At 51.4% G+C, this 6,000-nt stretch overlaps 1 protein-coding gene across 5 annotated transcripts in view; it reads left to right on the top strand.

The window, feature by feature from the left end:
- The first annotated feature begins 1,774 nt into the window (after nucleotides 1-1,774).
- Nucleotides 1,775-6,000, top strand: part of ST6GAL1 (ST6 beta-galactoside alpha-2,6-sialyltransferase 1) — a 46,155-nt gene continuing 41,929 nt past the window's right edge. The window contains exon 1 of one of the 5 annotated variants that reach the window (XM_051626497.1): nucleotides 1,775-1,864. The gene's annotated coding sequence lies outside the window, so the exon portion shown is untranslated. Of the gene's footprint in view, nucleotides 1,865-2,391; nucleotides 2,463-6,000 lie in introns of those variants that run through there. The other 4 variants (XM_051626499.1, XM_051626501.1, XM_051626496.1 and 1 more) reach the window with 4 other exon arrangements.

The raw sequence follows: 6,000 nt of genomic DNA, 5'->3' as shown, positions 1-6,000 counted from the left end.
GGAGGCTTTTATCCAGCTCCTTGCACTGACAGCAGGTACCTGCTTCCACACATTCTAAGTGCAAAAGACTGGGAAGATGCTCAGTGAAGGATCTCAGCCCAGGCTAAGACCTTTCTGAGCAAACATCCACATAAACATACCGCAATTAGTGGTAAATGCGGGCTGGCCAGTTGCCCGTTGCACTTGCGTCCCCACTCCAAAGAGCCACAGGAGCTCATCTGCCTTCAGGTTTAGTTGTATGTATGTAAGGTTTAACCAGCTTTTAAATGCTGGGAGGTGCCCTAAACCTAAAGTGCTTGTGGGGAACACCCTACCCAACCCCTCTGGAGCCAGAAGATGCAGCAGCAGTCAGCTCCATTGTACATGTGAGCTGCATCTCTTCCAGGTGCCTGGCTCAGACTGGTACTGGCCGTAACAAGAGCACCTGAGGAGAGCACAGTGTTGCAACATGAACCTCTATTCTGCAATAGCAGAGTGGGTTATTTATTTCCTGGGGGTTAATTTCAACATACTTTGTATGTCCTTGCAGATGTTTCATCTTTTCTGGAGAGCCCTTGGGAAGACCTTACTCCAGTGGGAGTGGAAAGGTCCACACGCAGGAGAACATCTGCTGCCAAAGTGGGACTAAGGCACAATGAGATGCCAGGCTTGGAAACAGACTTGTAGGATATGACTCCAGACCACAAGCTGACTCCTCTCAGGTGGAAAAACATGGATACACCCAGGCACAGTTTGCTTGCTCTTTCCAGTTGAGCAGCAGCCAGTCAGGTACCATGTCTTGAAGCACCAGTTGCTTCCAGTGGGGAATGATGCTGATTTAGGTAGGACCCTATTTTTTGGCTCATGTGGTCTGGGTCTCTTTCGTTCCAGAATGATAACACTAATTATGTTAGCTTGCCTGGAGCCTAATTAGTAAACAAGTCAGCAAAACTTACTTGCACAGGCTGATCTCTGCTTGTGCTTGTATGTCTGACAGAGAAACAGAAGAGGCTTAAAGTGGTTAAACCCTGAAACTAGTTTAAGTCAAAAAGTAACCATGAGTTCTGTCTTCCGGTGCAGCCCTTGGGCACATGCCCCACACCACCGACCCCCACGGGTGCTGGGGCTGGCTTTGGTGAAGGGTGGGCTGGAGGGGCCTTCCTGGGAGCAGCAGTGAAATAAGGTGCTGGAGGAAGCTGCCTGCATGGATGTATCTGAGTTGTATATTCAAAATAAGGCTGTAGTGATGGAGAAAGACGGGAGCTTTGCTGAAGCAAGCCTGTGTGTGTTAATTATAGGGCCATGATCACCTTTTGTGTTTCCAGAAATAAACCCACACTTTCTCCCAGGCAAGTACAGCACCCAGCGCGCTCCTGAGTCAGAATTAGTGTCACCGCTTCAACCTCGTCACCGGCGGCCCGGGTGGGGACAGCCCCGTTGCGGTGGGGGGCAGGTGAGGGGCTCCCAGTGCTGTGCGGGGGGAGGCTCGGGCTCTGCTGCTCACGGGCAGCCGGTCCTCTTCTCTGCAGCTCTGCTGTAGCGGGAGGAGGGTGAGGAGTAAGATGCGGATGCTGTGGGGCCGCTGCCCTGCCCTGAATGACTCGCCCTTCCCAGGAAAGCAGCCTCCCGAGCTTCTGACCAGGCTTTACGGGATCCAGACCCGCGCCCCGGTACCGCTCACCGCCCAGCACGGCTCAGCTCGTTCCTCACCCGGTGGGGCGGGGGGCCGCTCGCCCCGTGCCCGCCGCAGGCAGCCGGGCTGGCGGCGCCTCCCCCGGCCCCCGCCCCCGGTGTGGGCGCAGCGCCGCGCGGGGGAGCGCGGCTTAAATCCGCGGCCGCGGCGGCAACAAAGGCGGGCGGCGGCGCGGAGGGACGGAGCGAGCGGGTGAGTGAGTGAGCGAGCGAGGCCGGGGTGCAGGTGCCGCGGGAGGGGCAGCACAGCCCCCAGCACAGCCCCCGGCTCTCGGGGTCTCGATGTGGCCGGGCCGGGGGCGGCCTCGGCGCGGGGGGCACCCGCGGGCGGGTTGGAGTGAGAGGTTAGTTGATGCTTGGATTGAGAAGTGCCGGCTCCGCTGCGGCGTAACTTTATTAATTGCTCATTATTTATTCTTATAACCTCATAAATCTCAACTTTGAAGCGGCAGTCGTTCGTGGCCGTAGGTGCCCGGGCTGCGCTTCCCCCCCTGTCTCTGCCGGACCCCCCGGCCGCTGCCCGGGCTCCTCTCGGCGAGCAGGGGGGTCCCGGCCCCGGAGCCGCTGGCAGAAATCCCGCTCGGTCCTGGCCGCGGAGCCTGCTCGGTGCTGGCACCGAGGGAGGGCTGGCAGAGGATGAGGCAGATAACGCCAACGAAAAACGGACCCTGTGCCTCCAGCCTCTTCCTCGCCTCTTGTCTGTGTTTATCCTTATCTGAATTTCATTGATTCTTGCTGCTGTGCCGCACGGACCTGTCAGTTACAGCAAAGGATATACACTGAGTAATTGTGTAAGTAGCTAGATTTGTTTTCAATAGCTCACAACTGGTCGGACTGCAGAGAGGAAATACAGCGTTCACCGTGATCTCTGTGGCCATGCACTCGTGTTTTCTTCTGGGGCAAATCCAGTTGCTGTATTTATGCCCCCCCCTGCAAATCGGGGTGGTGGAAGGGGACCCGGGGGGGGTGGGGTGGGGGATGAAGAGATTGGAAACTGCTGCTGCTTAGTGCTGTTTCCGTAACTGCTTGCTGCAACTGGATCTAATCACTGACAGTGTCAAAACAAAAATATCTGAGAGGGAAAAGGTGCCATTGCGGGGCAGCTGGCTGTAGCAGGAGATTTTCTTGGCTATGAGGGAGTAAGAAACCAGAGCTGCCTATTAATGTGTGAGGAGCAAATATAACTTGCAATGCACAACTCCTTCCTTAGTGGCACACTAATTGTGGAATAATTTTGCTGAGCTGGGGTAACCTTAAATATGAGGGAGCACTGTGATGCATGTCTGCACCATCCTGCTGCTCTTGGAGGGCAGTCAGTGGAAGGAGACTCTGGCAGTGTTGAGCAGGCTTAACCTAAAATGTGCTACTGAAGGGGAAAGGGTCAGCTTTCTATCCTCAGCTTCTGCTGCAAAACCTGGTTATTAGCTGGCCTTGGTCGTGTGTCGTGGAGAGTTGTCTTCATCTGTTGGGGTCCAGGACAAGATAAGGTAACAGACACACATTCCTGGCACTTCATGACCGTGCTCTTTTACCTGGGTCACTGGGTTAGGGAAAATTTAAGTGAAGCCTTGAGTAACTGATAAATTTGTATAGACATGAGTGATGCTGAATGTGCCTTGGGAGAAAGAATATTACTATGAAAAATCTTCCCCAGAAGGCCCCTGGGACAGAAGCCAAGAGCTTCTAATAAGGCAAACTTGCTATTAGCTGCAGCTTTTGCTGTTGGAGGGTGAGGACCTGGGGGTCTGGGGTCAGCAGCATGAGGGACCTCTGAGGGCAGGCAGCCCATTTCCAGGTCTCTTCTGCTCAGGGCAACTCACCTCACCTTGGCATAACCTTCTGCCTTGGCGGTGATGCTGAGTCGAGGCAATTCATCCTTCTGGTTTAGCTAATACATGGGTTTGCTGCTGCTGGAGGTGATGGTGGTGCAGGGACATGTGTGCTTGGGGAGCTGAAGTGCAGCCACTGGTGGGAGCTGGGGACAGGACAGCCATGTGGAGCTGCAGCTTGGCTCCAGATAAATCTATCCTCTGCCTTTCTGCCCTTCGTTTTATGATCGCTTCCCTTAGGTAGGCAAAATACTGTGGAAGGAGCTCTGTATTCATGTGAAGCAGTGGTGACTTCATGTGGGCTTTGTGGATATATGGTGGGGCCCTCTACTTGTGTGCCTCTGGCAAAGGTGGTGGCTGGTCTGAAAATGGGGATGGACACCCCATGCAGTGAGCTGCCTTCATTACCAGCACTGCTTCAGTGCTCAGCTAGGGTTGTGTGTGTGTCTCTTGCTGACAGCAAATCACAGAATCTTAGGGGTTGGAAGGGACCTCCAAAGGTTATCGAGTCCAACCCCCCAGCCAGCAAATGTGAGGTCAAATTTCAGAAAACAGGAGGGATACGTTATTATCTCTACATAATTCCTGTGCAAACAAATATTTGTTGATGAGGCTTTGATAAGCAGGCTGCTTGCTCTGATAGCTACTGTTTGTTTGCAAACACTCTAACTTGGTTAAAACTAAACTGTGGAGATGGAGGTGCATCATCATTCACTGAGAGCTAGTTTTCTAGAGACAAAATAGGCAAGTACTTATGTTTTGATTAGAAGGAATTTCCCACAGAATCCTGTGTTGCAGGAGCTGAAATGCATGGGAGGAATTAGAGGCCCCATTGTGAGATGGCCAGGGGTGGTCCAACGAATGGCAAAGCAGATGCAGCCAGTAACGTTTCATGTTTTTAACTCTGTCCTTGAGACTGTGGTGCAGGAGGAACTCGGCTGCAGAAGCAGATGACTGTATATTTAAAGGCTTATTTCCCTGCCTGCCTGTTTCTGAGGGTAGATGGCCTAGAGGAGGGCAGCCCTTTGCCAAAGCTAGTGTGTGCATGAGGCTGCCCACACAGGCATCTTCACCACAGGCACTTGGGAAGCACACGTCTCTCCCAGCTTCTGCATTGCTCCAGGCTGGAGGAAGCAAAGAATGATAATGGGTGCTGGCCAAAATCCATGTCAGGTTGTCCTGCTCTTTGCTCTCCAACTGGCTGGTGCAGAGGTGATGTTTGAGCTCAAGTTCTTCCATGTCTTATGCTTCTTCAGACCTGCTTGCTCTGTTGCATGGCAGCTTTTGAAAGGGCAGAAACAATTCAGAGCTTTGATCCTTCTTTTCCACAGGAGGGGCTCAGCAGCATGTGCAGCCCTTGGTGAAAAATGCCATTTTCCTGTTCTCAGCTCCACGTTCATAAAGATCACGATAAAAGATCTGACAGAATAATTTGTTGTTTGTTTTTTTTTTTTAATGAAATGCACGGACCTCTTCCATAGCCCTTGGATTTTGCTGAGTGATGTGAATCACAATTCTGTGCAGGATTAGCAATCAAAGAGCATTATGAATCAGTCTGATACTTTGTCTTAACCATAGCCCTTCTTAGATTGCTGACCTACATATTACAGCTTTCACTGTAGCTGCTTTGCTGAGGACAGGCTTTGTTCTGAGTGTAAGGTGGCCCAGCTGCTGGAGATCTGTGTGTTTGGAGAACGTTTTTCATTGAGATTACTAAAAGAGATTGACTAAAATTCCTCACGAGTTCAGGGGTGCTTGAAGTCTGTGCTGCTTGACTGGTAACTTGTCTGTGAAGTGTGAAATACAAGTGTTTCCTTTGAATGTTCTTTTAAGTATAATTGTGCTGATTTTAAAAAACAGAAGATGAAATGAGATGCTTTCAATATAAAGTGCTCTTAGATGTCTAGCCAGCAGGAATCATTGTTATCAGATGCTCTAATCATTTGTGTGATTAAAAACCTTGGAAAAACTTCTATACTTGAGCCACTTGCTGATAGATAAAAATCAAGGGTTGTCTTTCTGAAGCATGCACTTCAGCTCAGCCTTTAGTGAGATGTGAACCCTGCGTGACATCCCTCCTTAAGGGCCACTGATGGTACCAATGTGCATGCAGGTCTGCTTGCTCCACCCACATGTGACTTTTCCTTCTGATTCCTGGAGTAATGAGGTGAACCATGATAAAAAGGAGAGTCCAGAAGGGGATCTGCAAAGCAGTGACTACCTGTTCTAAGGCAGGACTTAAGCCCATTCCTATGATTTTGGCTCTGGAAGACAGATTGTTTAGTTTGAAGGATGCTGGGAAGCAAAGAGAAGTGCATGTACTGGTGTGCCTGTGGTCCCAGCAGGCACCAGGAGACTGCTCCTGTGCTGCTTGGGGTGTTCACTGGTGCCAGGGTTAGTAAAGGCCCTTTCAAGGGGGGTGTGTGCATGGCAGGACGCTCACCTCCAGGTCTTGGGTATGAAATCTGATGTGTTCCTATGAGCTACTAGGAGCTCATTT

Source organism: Apus apus, chromosome 8 (assembly GCF_020740795.1).
Source record: "Apus apus isolate bApuApu2 chromosome 8, bApuApu2.pri.cur, whole genome shotgun sequence".
NCBI classification, from domain to species: Eukaryota; Metazoa; Chordata; class Aves; order Apodiformes; family Apodidae; genus Apus; species Apus apus.
This window is presented reverse-complemented; position numbering and strand designations above follow the sequence as displayed.